Source organism: Canis lupus, chromosome 26 (genome assembly GCF_048164855.1).
Source record: "Canis lupus baileyi chromosome 26, mCanLup2.hap1, whole genome shotgun sequence".
NCBI lineage: Eukaryota > Metazoa > Chordata > Mammalia > Carnivora > Canidae > Canis > Canis lupus.
In genome coordinates, this window is record NC_132863.1 from 14,307,923 (window position 1) to 14,323,122 (window position 15,200).

General features: G+C 39.0%; 1 long non-coding RNA gene across 10 annotated transcripts in view; it reads left to right on the top strand.

The window, feature by feature from the left end:
• The window catches only part of LOC140618094 (uncharacterized), a 130,060-nt gene that overhangs the window by 83,723 nt on the left and 31,137 nt on the right, over positions 1-15,200 (top strand). For 3 of the 10 annotated variants that reach the window (XR_012018269.1, XR_012018275.1, XR_012018276.1), the window contains exons 4-7: positions 2,506-2,729; positions 8,645-8,828; positions 10,048-10,107; positions 12,230-12,322. This is a non-coding gene — a long non-coding RNA (uncharacterized lncRNA). Of the gene's footprint in view, positions 1-2,505; positions 2,730-8,644; positions 8,829-10,047; positions 10,108-10,153; positions 10,255-12,229; positions 12,323-12,406; positions 12,700-15,200 lie in introns of those variants that run through there. The other 7 variants (XR_012018268.1, XR_012018274.1, XR_012018273.1 and 4 more) reach the window with 5 other exon arrangements.

Sequence of the window (15,200 nt, forward strand, 5' to 3'; positions counted from 1 at the left end):
CAACCCAGAATCTCTCCCAACACTGTCCTTTTGGGTTTTTATGGAGGCTTCATTACATAGGCATGATTATTAAATCATTGGCTATCAGCAACTGATTCAACCTCCAGTTCCTATCCCAGTCCCCAGAGGTTTGGTGGATGGGACTGAAAGTTCTAACCCTCTAATAATCTTGTTGGTTCTCCTGGCAAGCAACCCCCATCGTTAGGTGCAGTCCAAAAGTCATCTATTAACATAAAGACACTTTTATTGCTCTTATCACTTAGGAAATTCCAAGGGTTTCAGGAGCTCTGTGCCAGAAACAGGGACAAAGACCAAGTATATATTTCTTTTTTTTTTCCTTTTTTTTCCAAGTATATATTTCTTATTATAAATCACAATATCACAAGGCTTGACAATTGTCTAAATGTTTGATGAGTTGTAATGTCATGTAGAGAAACCCATTCTGTAGGCAGCTCTAGGATCCCTAATTGGGCCCTCTGTAAAAGCAGATTTGTGCTTAACATAAGGGGAGGACTTTGTGTGTGTGTGTGTGTTTTTAAGATTTTATTTATTTATTCATGAGAGACAAGGAGAGAGAGAGTCAGAGATATAGGCAGAGGGAGAAGCAGGCTCCATGCAGGGAGCCCAACTTGGGACTCGATCTGGGACTCTAGGATGACGTCCTGGGCCAAAGGCAGACACTCAACCACTGAGCCACCCAGGCATCCCAAGGGGAGGACTTTGAACAATTAGAGTCATATGAACACAGAAAGGCCTGTCCCAAGAGTAGTGAGTTTCCCAAAAAGAGACTGCACAGAGTTTGGCAGGAAGGTAGTATAGGGCATCAATTAGGTTCCTCAAAGAAAGAAAAAGATGCTGGTTCTTGACATTCTGATCAGAGATTTAAGAAGAAGGTATACAATGGAGATATTGGTTCAGGTCAAGTACACTTCTGTTAATACAGGACTGTTTATTATGAGTGAATCCCTTGTTCATTAACCCTGTGGGCCACATGCCAGCTGAGAAGTGGACTGGTGGGAACTTCTTGCAGTTAGAGTGAGCCCTGGTAGACATATAGTATGAGCTACAAAGTAGAAGAGAAAGGTGGGTCCTGAAAGAAAGACTAAGAACCTAAGAGGAAAGGTCACTGGGTATATCCCTCTCAAAGTTCCATGGTCCAGTACTGGCTCTGAGTCTTATTGGAGATATACCCTCAGATACTGCTTGATAGAATTTTCTCATGCCTCTAGACCGGCTGCACAATAGACCCAGTTGTGGATATTTTTAAAATCCTACTGTCCAGCTGTTCCTTGGACCAATAAAATCAGAATTTCTTGAGGGTGGGAGACATAAAATTTTTAAATTTCATTGTGTAATTAAGGTTGAAGACCACTGGCCTAGGGACAACAATTTTCAGACCTTAGTTTACAGCAGAATCATCTGGAGGGCCTGTGAAAGCACATGTTACTAGGTTCTACCCCTAGAATGTTAGATTCAACAGATCTGGGATGAACCTGAGACTGCATTTCTATCAAGCTTCCAGGTGATGGTGCTGCTGCTGGTGGTGGGAACACCATACTTTAAATATATTTAGATAGAGTTAGGCGTTTAGATTTAGCACCTCCCCCATCCCATCCCATCCCATCTATGATCATTGGGGGTTTTAACTTTCTCCTGGCTAGGTCATAAGGGTTGGGGATGGGTGGAGAGAGGAGTATAAATTCATTGGGATGCATGATAGGCAGTGATGAGTATTAAATGGCTTCATTTGGCACTAGAAAAAGAGCTGGCAAGCAGGGATGCTATGGTAAGTATGCATGGAATATTTTCTCAATTAAATTTAAACCTCTGCTGCCAGAGAAAAAAAAGTCTCTCATGAAAGTTGTATACTTCAGAGTAAGTGGATTTAAGAATATTTCTCTGTGATAAAGATATTTTATTTGGCTTCTTGGCAACGTAAAAATTTGTGATCAGGATATAACACTATGATATGAAACAAATTCCACAAATAAGTGAAATGAAGTCGGTCAAGACAAACAACATAAGCCATCTTGCTCAAGGACAGTGACCCAGCATTACAGGCAAATTTTGCATTTGATGCTAGCCATTCAACTTCTGAAATTTCTCCAAGAATGAAAATCATCCAGGGATGAAGAAATAATAAAGGAAGTCTCAACTACAATTGCAAATGTTGCATTTTCTGATCATAAGAGGAACAGTTTCCAAAATGAAAAAAAAAATCAAGCATTTTATAGATGTTTTGCCAGAACTGGATCTTATTCCATAAAGTTTTTAATCACCTTTTTAAACTTTTTGCGCTTTCTTATTGTCTCTTTCAGGCCTGATTATTCAATGTCTACAATTAATATTTATATTGACTTGAATCATCTTTACCAAGCCCCACTTAGCAGCTTTGCTAACTGCCCACCCAAGTCCTCTCTTCACTTGTACCTCACTAACTGAACCCTGATTCTTTTTCAGAGCAGCAAAGTACCCAGCTAAAAACCACTCCTCCTTTCTTTGCAGCTACCTGTCCTGGCCAGCGAAATGTGAGCAGAGGTCACTAGCTAAAGCTTCCAGAAAACCTTTCAGAAGTGGAGAGAGACCTAGCTTGCTTGTATCTTTTACCTCTTTCTCTTCATCATCTTTCTCATCTCATCTTTCCCAACATGGATGAGAGGCTATCCTGTGGCCTTCAAGTGTTGTACCTGAGGACAAAAGCCACTTACCAAAGCTGGCAGAATGTGAAGGTAGGAGAAGCCCGGGATGATGATAATGTGGGATTTGCAGCATCAGACCAGGGGTGCTGACTTCCAGTCTTCCTGTAACAAAAACGAAATCCTCATTTGGAGGGACCATGATGGGCGACTCTGTGTCTTGCAGCTCAAAACAATCCCAACTGGTATATCCACTCTCTTCTTTAAAGTAGCTCTGTTACTGGCAATAGTAGAGCAGCAATTCTCAGACTGGAGCATGCATCAGAATCAGCTGGGGGGCTTGTTGAAATACATCTGAGTTCCAGCCCCAGATCATCTGATTCAGTAAATCTGGGGAGAGGCCTAAAAATATGTATTTGTAAAAAGTTCCCAGGTGATCCCTGTGTTGCTAGCCTGATAATAAAATTTTAACAACCCACTGATAGGCACAGAAAGGAGGCAAACCTATCTGTGATGGTTTCAGTGTAACCCTACCTCAAGTGAGAGCTTGAAGTGAATGACACTTCAATGTTCATTTCTTGAATCCTCTAATTCTGTGACTCTGTTTACACTGGCCAAAAGACCTGATATTCTCCATATTCAGCTGTTGGGTGCCAGTAGTCAAACCCTCAAAATGGCTGCCTAAATATATATATATTTTAAGATTTATTTATTTATTCAGAGAGGGAGAGAGGCAGGGACACAGGCAGAAGGAGAAGCAGGCTCCATGCAGGGAGCCAGACGTGGGACTCAATCCTGGGTCTCCAAGATCACACCCTGGGCTGCAGGCGACGCTAAACCACTGCACCACCGGGAACTGCCCTGCCTAAATATTTTCAAGACATCCTAGGTACTTAGCAGTGGCTAAAAACAATCTGGCGGTTGAGTCAAATGCCTTATGAAATCTTATCTTTGCCCTTAACATACCAGCATATTTCTTGGGATCCAGTTCACATATGTAGTGAGTTTTAGGCACCAACAACTTCCTTTGGTGGCATCTGCCTTCGGGGACTACTCCCATCCACAGCTTACTTGAGGGAACAATTTAGAAGAAACTCAAGGTGACATTGTCTTACCATTCCTCTTTTGAAGACTCTCTCTTACACTAGCTACTAATAATTGCTAACTTTCCAAATGAGTCCAGGGAGATTAATTTTCTATAAAAGCTGATTTATGGCCCGCCATTCTAAGAAGATGGCCTGAGTCACTCTCCTAGACTCATGCTCACAGCAGAATAGTCAGTGATAAAAATCTTCTCTTTAGAGGCAGAAAATTTATGGGCAAACTTCAAGGTCCTCCCCCTAAACTGAGTAATTAATCTTGAGGCTAGATAGGCAAAGCAAATAAAGATCATTTGCAGAGCAGCAAAAAGGGATGCCCCAAATTTGGATTTTCAGGCACAGTCTGAATATTGAGAATATTGAGGCCTTATGTATATTGAGGCTTTGCCCTGCATGTTGTTTCTTGGTTTTCTGGTTGGTTTCTTTTTTCCTTTTTGTCTTTCTTTCTTTCTTTCTTTCTTTCTTTCTTTCTTTCTTTCTTTTTTTTTTTTTTTTTGCCTTTCATATTCTTTGTATTCCCCCAATTAGGAATAAAGCTGAGTCTACTCCAATTATAAGGCTAGTAGTTTAAAATTTAAGATATTTTTGAGAATCTGCAGAATAGGATAACTATAAAAACACTACTGCTACTATCATGTATTGATCATAAATCCCTTTTTTATGACTGAACCCTGAATTTTTAGGAAGTCACTGAGGCCTCCTAATGACCTTGTGGGATGAATTCAATTATTCCTCCCATTTGACAGATGGGCCAAAGAGAGGCAGCTAACTTAACCTAAACCACAGCTAGTAAACTGGCGAAGCCAAGGATTAGAGGCCCAGTAGGCTGATCTTAGAACTCTTAACCGCGTGATGTACCAAACCAACAAATAAAAAACTACCTATGGAGGAAGTTGGGGTGGCATATTTATGTAAGTAGGAAGTTTTGTGGGGGTCAAAAGAACTTAGGTAACTTCAAAAGCAGACTGGGAGAGGTATAGGGCTCATTAACAATTATAACATGCCCAATTACTTATTATTTTATACACTATAATTGCATATGCATTTATATAATATTATATTAATATAGAATTATATTAATATCATTATATTATATAATTAACAATACATAATATATGTGAGATGTATATATAATATACACTATATTGATGATCTTGTCTTATATAATATGTGATATTTAACATACATAGTTTTTGGAACAGTTTTACTAAGATATTATTCACATACCATAACATTTAGTAATTTAAAGTATACATTTCAGTAGTTTGTAGTATAGTCCCAGAGTTGTGCAACCATCACCACTAATTTCATAATGTTTTCATCACCCTAGAAGAAACTCCATACCCACTAGCAACCACTCACTATTCCTCCCTTCCCTCAGTGTCTGGCAACAACTAATGTACTTTCTTAGACAATAGAGTTGTCTATTTTGGTTGGTCCATGTAAACGAAATCACACGATATGCAGTCTTTTGTAATGGACTTCTTTCACTTAGCATCATGTTTCCAAGGTTCCTCCATGTTTTAGAACATATCAGTGTGTTCTTTTTATGGTCAAGTAACATTCCATTGTATGGATACATGATATCTGTTGGTCAGTTGATGGACATTTGGTGGTTTCCACTTTTTGGTGGTTATAAGTAATGAGGCTATTAGCATTCATGTATAAGTTTTCATATGAACATGTTTTCAATTCTCTTAGGTATATACCTAGGTATGGAATTGCTGAATCATATTTAACTCTATGTTTAACTTATAAGGATCTGCCCGCTGTTTTTCAGAAGTGGCTGAGCTACTTTACAACCCAATCAGCAAAGTGTAAGAGTTCCAATCTCTCTATTCTCACCAACATTTATTGTCTATCTTTGTCTTTTTTCTTTTAGTCATCTTCGTGGGTGTGAAGTGGTATCTCATTGTAGTTTTGATTTGCATTTAGGTAATGACTAATGATGTCAGGTATCTTTTCTTCTGCTATTGGCCTTCTGCATATCTTCTTTGGAGCAATGTCTTTTCAGATCCTTTGCCTATTTCTAAGTTAATCTTTCTTTGACTTTTTGCTGTTGACTTGTAAGTATTCTCTATACATTCTAGTCCCTTATCAGTTATGTGATTTGCAAATATTTCCTCCCTTCCACGGGTTGTCTTCTGACTTTCTTTGTGGTTTCCTTTGAAACACAAATTTTTTTTATTTTGATGAGGTTCAATTTATTAATTTTTTCTTCTGTCACTTGTGCTTTTGTGTCATATCCAATAAGTCATTGCCTAATGCAGTATTACAAATATTTATGGTTAGGTTCTCTGCCAAGATTTTTGTAATTTTAGCTCTTACATTTAGATCTTGGATCTATTTTTTAAATTCAATTAATTAAGATATAGTGTATTATTGTTTTCGGAGGTAGAGTTCAATGATTCATCAGTTGTATATAACATCCAGTGCTCATTACATCACATGCCTTCCTAATGCCTATCACTCTGTTACACCATCCTACCACCCTCCCCCCTCCAGCAATCCTCTGTTTCCTATGATTAAGAGTCTCTTATGGTTTGTGTCCCTCTCTGATTATGTCTTATTTTACTTTCCCCTCCCTTCCTTTAAGCTCCTCTGTTTTGTTTCCTAAATTTCACATGTGAGTGAAATCATATGATAATTGTCTTTCTCTGATTGACTTATTTTGCTGGGCATAATACCCTCTAGTTTCATCCACATCATTGCAAATGGCAAAATTTCATTTTTTATAGCTGAGTAATATTCCATTGTGTGTGTGTGATATATATATATATCACGTCTTTATCCATTTGTCTGTTGATGGACATCTGGGTTCTTCCCATAGTTTGGCTATTGTGGACATTGCTGCTATAAACATTGGGATGTGGGTTCCCTTTTGGATCACTACATTTGTATCTTTGGAGTATATACCTAGTAGTATAATTTCTAGGTTGTAGGGTAGCTCTATTTTCAATTTTTTGAGGAACCTCCATACTGTTTTCCAGAGTAGCTGTACCAGCTTACATTTTCACCAGCAGTGTAAGAGGGTTCCCCTTTCTCTGCAACCTCACCAACAGTTGTTGTTTCCTGACTTGTTAATTTTAGCCATTCTGACTGGTGTGAGGTGGTATCTCATTGTGGTTTTGATTTCTATTTTCTTGGGCCTTTTTTTAGCTGATTTTTGCATATGATATGAAGCACACATCCAACTTTATTCTTTTGTATGTGGATATCCAGTTGTCCTAGCATCATTTATTGAAAACACTATTCTTCCCCCATTTAATTATGTTGGCATTCCTGCCAAAAATGAATTGACCATAAATCTAAGAATTTATTTCTGGACTCTAAATTGGATTCTATTGATCTATATCTTTATCTTTATGCTCATATTTAAGACAATTACTGAAGCTTTGTAGCAAATTTTAAAATGAAGAAGTATAAGTTCTACAGCCTTAGTCCTTTTTTAGAATTGTTTTGGTCATTGTCAATTCCTTGCCTTTCTGTGTGAATTTTAAAATAAGTCTGCCAATTTCTGAAAAAAATGCAGTTGGAATTTTGATGGGACTAGTTTTTAGTCTGTAGAGCAATTTGGATATTGCTACCTTAACATTATTAAGCCCTCCAGTCCCTAAACATGAGATGTCTTTCTACTGAGTTAGGTACCCTTTCAATTGTTCTAGAAATATTTTATTATTTTCAGCATTCAAGTCTTGTACTTTTTTGCTTAAATTTTCCTACATATTTTATTATTTTTGATGTTATAAATGGCACATTATTCTTAATTTCAGTTTTGGATTTTAATTGCTAGTATATAGAAATACAATTGAGTTACATGTATTGATCTATTTTGCAACCCCATGAATTTTTTTATTAGTTCTAATAGCTTTTTGGTAGATTATTTAGAGTTTTCTACAGGCAAGATCTTGTCATCTGTGAATAGAGATAGTCTTAATTCTTTCTTTCCAGTGTGAATGCCATTTGTTTAATTAATTAATTAGTTAGTTAATTAATTAATGTTTAATTGCTTTGGCTAGAATCTCCAGTAAAATGTTGAATAGAAGTGGTGAGAGCAAACCATCTTGTTCCTGATCTTGGAGGAAAACTTTCCAATCTTATGTTGATATGATGTTAGCTGTGGGCTTTTTAGAGATGGCCTTGTCAGATTGAGGAATTTCCCTTCTTTACTAGTTTACTGAATATTTTTATCATGAAAGGGTGTTGAATTTTGTCAAATGTTTATTCTATGTTTATTGAGACGAGCCTGTGGTTTGTGGCCTTTGTTCTATCAATACGGGTCATTACATTATTTGACTTTGGAGTGTCAAACCATCTTTGCATTGCTGGCTGGGATAAATTCCAGTAGGTCATGGTGTCTATTCCTTTCTATACATTGTTTGATTCAGTTTTCTGGAACATGTTGCATTTTCATTTTGACATATAATTAAGTCTCAGAAGAAGACTTGGCAAAATACAAAGTTAGCCTTTGGCATCTATACTAATTGTATGACTGTGGACAAGTTATTGCCCCAATCTTTGCTTCAGCTGTAAAATGGAGAGAACAGTAAAATATACTTCTATTCCCTTGGGTTGTTGTGAGGATTAAGTGAGATATCTAGAAAATTCTAGTATCTGGCTCATAGTAAGTACTCAATAAATAGAAGTTATTATGATAATTAGTTTAATAAAATATTATGACCATTTCTCTAGCAGCCAGTTGGTGCTTATTCATGGAGTTATATCCTGTTTTCATTAAACTTTATTTCCATCCAATCAGTATTTGCTGCACAATTGTGGGGGACAGTGGATTTACTTTGGCCTAAGTCATTTGTAAGGTTGGTTACCTCATAAAGCATTGAACATTTTAATTACAGAAGGCAGAAATATGCTCACATGCTAGCTAACTACTAGCCCTTTGTGATGCAGGATCAGCACCCTGGGCTCACGGAAGAAACACGATCTAGAGCCAGAGAAGGAAGAGAGCTGGAGGAGAGGGAGCTGAAGGCAGGAGAAGGTCAGAGAGATATTTCAGCATGACAGAGCTGGTACTAAACCTGATCAGACTGGAAGAGGGTTTGCCTTACACAGAGCTAAGTACACCAACACGAAGGTAATGTCAAACAGTCCTGTAGAGATGAGAGTGGGAGCAGTGAGGGGCTGGCAGGAATGGTATAGGGACTTCCTCTTGTAGACCAGAGGCACATCTTCTCTATAGACAAAGGGTTCTCTTTGGGGGAATGCCAGAGGGTGCTTGTGGCTTCAGCTCTGGCCTCTAAGATGTAGTGACTGGCAGACCTGAATTTATTTTATTTTTTAAATATTCATTTATTCATGAGAGACACAGAGAGAGAGCCAGAGACACAGGTGGAGGGAGAAGCAGGCTCCATGCAGGGAGCCCAATGTGGGACTCGATCCTGGGTCTCCAGGATCACACCCTGGGCTGAAGGCAGCGCTAAACCGCTGAGCCACCCGGGCTGCCCCAGACCTGAATTTAAAGGTGAAAGGATTTCCACATCCTCTTTATCTGCAGTTTTGAACATTGCCTGTAATGTTCTTATAAAACAAAGATCTGATTTTCACACTGTTCTGCTTCAGGCCCTTCAAGGCTTTTCTTTATCACCAGCATAAACCCTAAATTCCTTAAAATAGTTTACATCTTTTGCATATTCTGCTCTCCTCTTGCCACTCAGTCATATTCAATGACTTCTTCCTTTTTGAATATGCCTTTTCATCTCTGAGTTTTTGCAATGCTGTCCCCTCCTTTCAGAATCCTCCCTCTTCTCTTCACCTCCCAGCTGCCTTCAATGGCAAGAATTCCTCCTCAATCTAAAGTTGTCAGCTTAGCCTGAAATTTCTCCCAGGAAACCTGATCCCCAAACTTTTAGGTAGAGGCCCTTCCCATGTGCTTCTATAGCACCTTGTTCCCCCATCTATCCCTCACATGTATAAATTATTGCCCATTGATGGCTGTGGGCTCTGAGAAGGCAGAGGTGGTATGTGTTGTTCACCACTCAAAATGGTGTTCTCACCCAGCAGCAGCAGCAGCAGCAGCTGAAAGCATGTTGGAAATGCAAACTCTTGGGCTCACTTCAGACCTATTGAATCAGAACTTCTGGGAGGTGGGACCCAGGAGTGTTTCACAAAATTTCCAGGAGTTTCTGATGTGTGCCAAATTTTGAGAAGCATTTATATAGTCAGGTGCCTGGCTACTGGTAGATGATCAATGAATAAATGTATAAGTCCTAAGTGTACTACTCATATGTAATCTTTACCAGATCACTTAGCCTTAGGATGATTCTCATCTGTAATATGCTCACCTCCTTTCATAGGATTAGGAGACAAAAATGTGATGGCTTATGAAGAAGCTTCTGCACACTGTCTGACACATAGTAGGTTCTTTCTTTCTTATTTCTTCATTCTTTTTTTTTTTTTAAGTAGGCTCCATGCCCATCATGGAGGGGCTTGAACTTATAACCCTGACATTGAGACCTGAGCTGAGATCAAGAGTCAGATGCTCAACCAACTGAACCACCCAGGTGCCCCTTGTTTCTTCATTCTTATTTGTAGTTAAGTTGACTGCCTGCTAGGGTGGTCTTCTAACCCTCAGCCTGTTTACAGACCCTGGGAGATGTTTAGAGCATCCTACTCTGTTCACAGATCCAAAAAGGGAATAAATAAAATGCAGCTGATAGAAAAGTGTGTTCTTAGGAGTTTGCAGATGGCCCATCTGATCAGGAGTTTGTCTGGTTATGTGGGTTGATCAACATATGTAACAGATGAGGGGATATTGAAATGCTTTCTTTCCCTGCTTCAAGCCTATAGGCTAGGTGAGAACCATCATTTTTATTTTTAAAAGATAAAATTTTGGTTATCAATATTTTTCAATGCCAACTATAATAATTTCATTCAATCTGTTTATTAAATGATTTCAAAACTTGAGGTAGTATCTCTCCTAGTTTTGTCGTTTTAAAGTTTTTCGTAAATGCAAAGTAAGACAGGATTTAAAAGTTCCTGGGCTATTTCCTTGACCACATCCAACCACATCCGAGTCTGGTTCCTAAGTTCCTAATGGTTTCAATCAAGGTCTCATTCTCCTTAAATTGTCATTGAGCTGTTGAAGAGGGTTATAATTTCCTCCACATTTATTTGAATTGAATGGTCAATTAAAATACACAGTAACTAACCCCTAAATCGACTGGACTTCTAAGAGATTTTTTAAAAGGTGGTTAAAGGGATATGAAAATAAATGATGCATGAATGGTTAAGAGACCCACAATTCTTTTAAAGGCGCACTTTAATTTAGGCTGAAACCTATGCATTATGAAAAGCGCTACAAAAAAAAAAAAAAAAGAAAGAAAAGCGCTACAAAGAACAGAGTGGGGGCAATACGGACATTTGTGTTCTTCATCAACGGAAAGGGATAGGTGGAAATTAATGGAGACAAAGAAGGGGATAGTGGCTTCTGAATTTTGTACGCTGGCATCTCCTTAGAATTAAATGGATGTGAGGCCCACAAAGGGAAGCTTGCCATCACACTCCGGGAAAGCAGTCTCAGCAAAGTATCCTGTATCCAAGAATGACAGAAAACTGTCAGAGCCACCTTCCTTCCAGGGATTGCACCAGTCTGAACAATAAGCATACAGGGTGACCAAATACCAGGGAGAATCCCAACCCCTTCCTCCCCGCCCCAAATTGTATTCTGCATACAACTTCCCGGACCTTTCTGTGAGCTGAGGAGTGGGAGAGAAGAACATACGTATTCACTGTGATTGGATCCTCCCTAACCCAAGTGAAATGAAGATTTGGAGTCAGCTACAATTTGATTTTTTTTCTAATGAAGAATAAAACACTGTGTCATATTTTTAAGCATGAGAAATTTTGGAAGTAGAGGCAAGTTGACAACCTAAGTTAAAATTCTTCTCTTTGATCTCTGCATCTTCTTACTTCTGGTAAAGATGTCAGAACCAGGTAGACATACATAAGGCAGGTACTTTGGGGCATGTAACATGAGGCCCCAGAACTTTTGATTGACCAGAAGGTATTCAACCTTTAAAGAAGTGGTATAGAGTAGAGCTAGGAGAATAAGCTAGGTTCAATCTGAACTTCACCACTTACTAGCTGTGTGATCTGCAGGATATTATTTATCCTTTTTGTACCTCAATTCCATCATTTGTATATGGGGATAATAATAGAGTACTCTATAATATTATTGAGATGATTAAATGAGCTAATATATTTATAGTACTTGGAACATTGTCTTGCCCAGGATTAGGGCTCAGTGAATGTTAATATCAACATCATCATCATTATCATCATTTCATGGAGCTGTGTCAGGTGACTAGGGTACTAATTTGACTTTACTCCTTTCCTTTTGTAAAACATCAAGTAGTAGATAAGCTGGACTAAGATCAGCTGTTTGTAAACACATCTTTAGCACCAGACATAATTTTCAAACATAAAATTCAAAAGGATCTTAGCATATATGTATTCATTGATGTTCTTTAATTCTAGTTGCTTAAATCAACAAGAGAAAGAAAAGAAATCCGTGGGTTCACATAAAATAGCCCAGGAAGATCCAGCTTCAAGAATAGCTGGGATACACAGGTACAAAGTTATCAAGATCAGTTTTGTTTGTTTGTATCTGTCTCCTCATCCCCTCTGCTTTCCCTCTTTCTACTCCATCCCCAGGATCACCTGCCCCTCCTCATCACAGGACAGCTGCTAGAAGCTCCCAGAAGAATATCCTTCTAAATCTAATATACTGAAAAAGAAAGAGCATCTCTTCTCTAGTATTCCCTGTGAATGTTCTGACTTTCATTTTGATTGGCCTGGCATGGACTGCATGTCCAATCCTACACCATTTATAAGGCCCAGAGGAATGTATTACACTGGTTGGCTACTTGAGTCACATATTCTACCAGCAAGACTGGGAAGAAGAAAGGAACCCTGTCCCTGAGATCAGACAATGGGAATAAACTGTACCCACCAGCCTTGCTTTGCACCCTACTTTCCTGCAGGCCATTCTCAAAATCCCAAGTGTTCCCAGTTTGAAGCCCGTTGGATGTGGGGATCTCTATATTTTGCAAGTTTTCCAGCTTGCAGATCCTATTGGAGCAATTACCATGGGAGCATTCAAGGGCCTGAGCAGTCCCCTGAGGGAAGTTCCATTGAGTGTCTCCTAAATTGTAGCAGGCTGACAGCTACCAGCTCCAATGTCCCATAAGGCTTTGACTTGTCTCTGTGTGCTCCCCATCAGTGCTGTCTATCATAGACTTGTGTACAGTAGTAGGCAGGAGAATCATTTGGGTTGAGTTCTATAGCACCCAAGGTGCCACATGCCTCCTGTTCTAGTTATTTATTGCAGCTTAGAACAACAACAATTTATTAGTATCTCATATGGTTCTGGAGTCAGGCTCATCTAGGCATTTCTGGCTTCCAGCTTTGGTTACAGACAGCAGCTAGGGCTAGAGTCCTCTTGAGGCTTCTTCATTCATATACATACTGCATTCCCTAGGCGGAGAAGATCAAATGGCAGAAGCTAGAATATTTGGGACTCATTGTTCATCTCTCTCTTTTTCTCTTTCTCCCCATCTCAAAGGTACCACATAGTACCCTGAGCAGGACAGCCTCCGGGTTGTCAGATTTCTTATAGGGCAGATGAAGTCACCAAGAGTGAGTATTCCAAGAGAACAAGGAAGAACCTCTTTGCCCCTTTTCATACCCGGTCTTGGAAGTCACACAGTGTTACTTCTGTTGCACTCTTTCAGTTGAGGCAATGACAAAGCCCACCCAATTTCAAGGGATGGGAACATCTACCTATCTTCTATCTTTCAGTGGGAGGTGTGTCAAAGAATGTACAGCCCTCTTAAAACCATCTTACCCCGGGGGATGACTTTGGGTCAATCTAAACAATGTGTGCTTTCCAGGTCTCCGAGAAACCACTTCACACTTTTAAAGTCACATTTTAGGGATTATCCTCAGTCATTTTATTCTGATTCTGTCTTGCTTTTGGTGGGAATGAGGCAAGATTATCACGGCATAGCAAGAAAAGTGGTTTCTTAAACAACCATGTGCCAGGAAAGCGGCTTAGACATTGCATGCAAACGTAGTGGTCTCCATTTGGGCACATTGACATATTTTTGATAGTTGGGATCCTTTCAACACTTGTGAAAATATTGTAATACTTCACCCCAGTAGTTTGGGTTTTTCCTATAGAATACAGCTAAATTCTGGAAAAGCAGTAATGAGGCACTCTGAAGGTACTGTGATATAATCTGTTATTACGTGGAGTTTGATCATTTTCAGGAAAAAAACAATGTTATCTTTAAGATGAGCTCTATTATTCATTGAAAACTTTGGCATGTCTTCATATTCACAGTAAAAGGGAAAATACACAAACATCTGACTGTACCAAGACTCAATGCTCTGCTTTCTGCAACCAGCCCATCCTTGTGGTGATTAGATTACCCAGCACGTAAAATCAGAAGGCAGAGAGAAAGCAAGATAGGGATATAGCTACCTAACCCTTCAGAGGAAACCACTTAACAGTGGTTTAGGGAATCCTCATTTGTAAGTATGTTTAAGAAAGGATTGCATAGGTGAAAGACATGCAAATTAGGTCTTCGTTTTAATTTCTGACACCTAGCCCAGGTCTAACTCCTTTTCTTGAAACTTACATGACTTCAAGATAGTGAAAGAATAAAATTCCCCGCTGTAGAATTGACTTATTATTAGGAGCTAAGTTCTGCTGAGTAAAGAGTACTAGGTTAAATGATAAAACCAGCAAAGAAGGTCTTTAGTTTTCTATTCCTTAGGGTGCTAACATTTGGGTCAGTGAAATCCATCCTCTCACTAGTGACTCTGACAGAACTAACTTGGGGATGCTATCACCAACATCTTTATTCCAAAGGCTTAGGACTCTGTCTAGTTAATTGGTAAATGTTTATGATGCTGGCTCCTGGGGTTCATTCCACAGGCATTCAACATGCATTTATTGAGCATCACCATATGCCAGCAGTTGTTCTAGGTACTTGGTTTACAGAAATGAACAAGGCAGTCAGTTTTGATGTATGGAGCTTATAGTTTAGCACCATGTCTTTCTGGAAAAGCAACAGTGGGGAGAAGTTCTATACATTATTCATTTCTACTTTAAAGCCAAGAGGGAGACCGAGAGGAAGTTTTCTGAGCTTTACAGTTGAATGATGATCTTTCTTATCTTCCAATCCTGTAATACGTTCTAGAGAAAGTGCAGAGAACCCCAGAGGTGGCTGATACAATAGCAAATGTTTTCCAGAATATGAGTCTATTAGTTAAATTTCCCCAAGATATAAAATCACAAATACTTGTTCAAAGTGCATCCTTGTCATTCTCTATCAATGTGAAATTTTGTAGCTTGGGACAGAGCTGGACTAGACTCATTAACTTGGGGTTAAGCTGAAAGGGAAAGAACCAAGATGCTGTTGCTGGAAAAAAAATAGAGGGG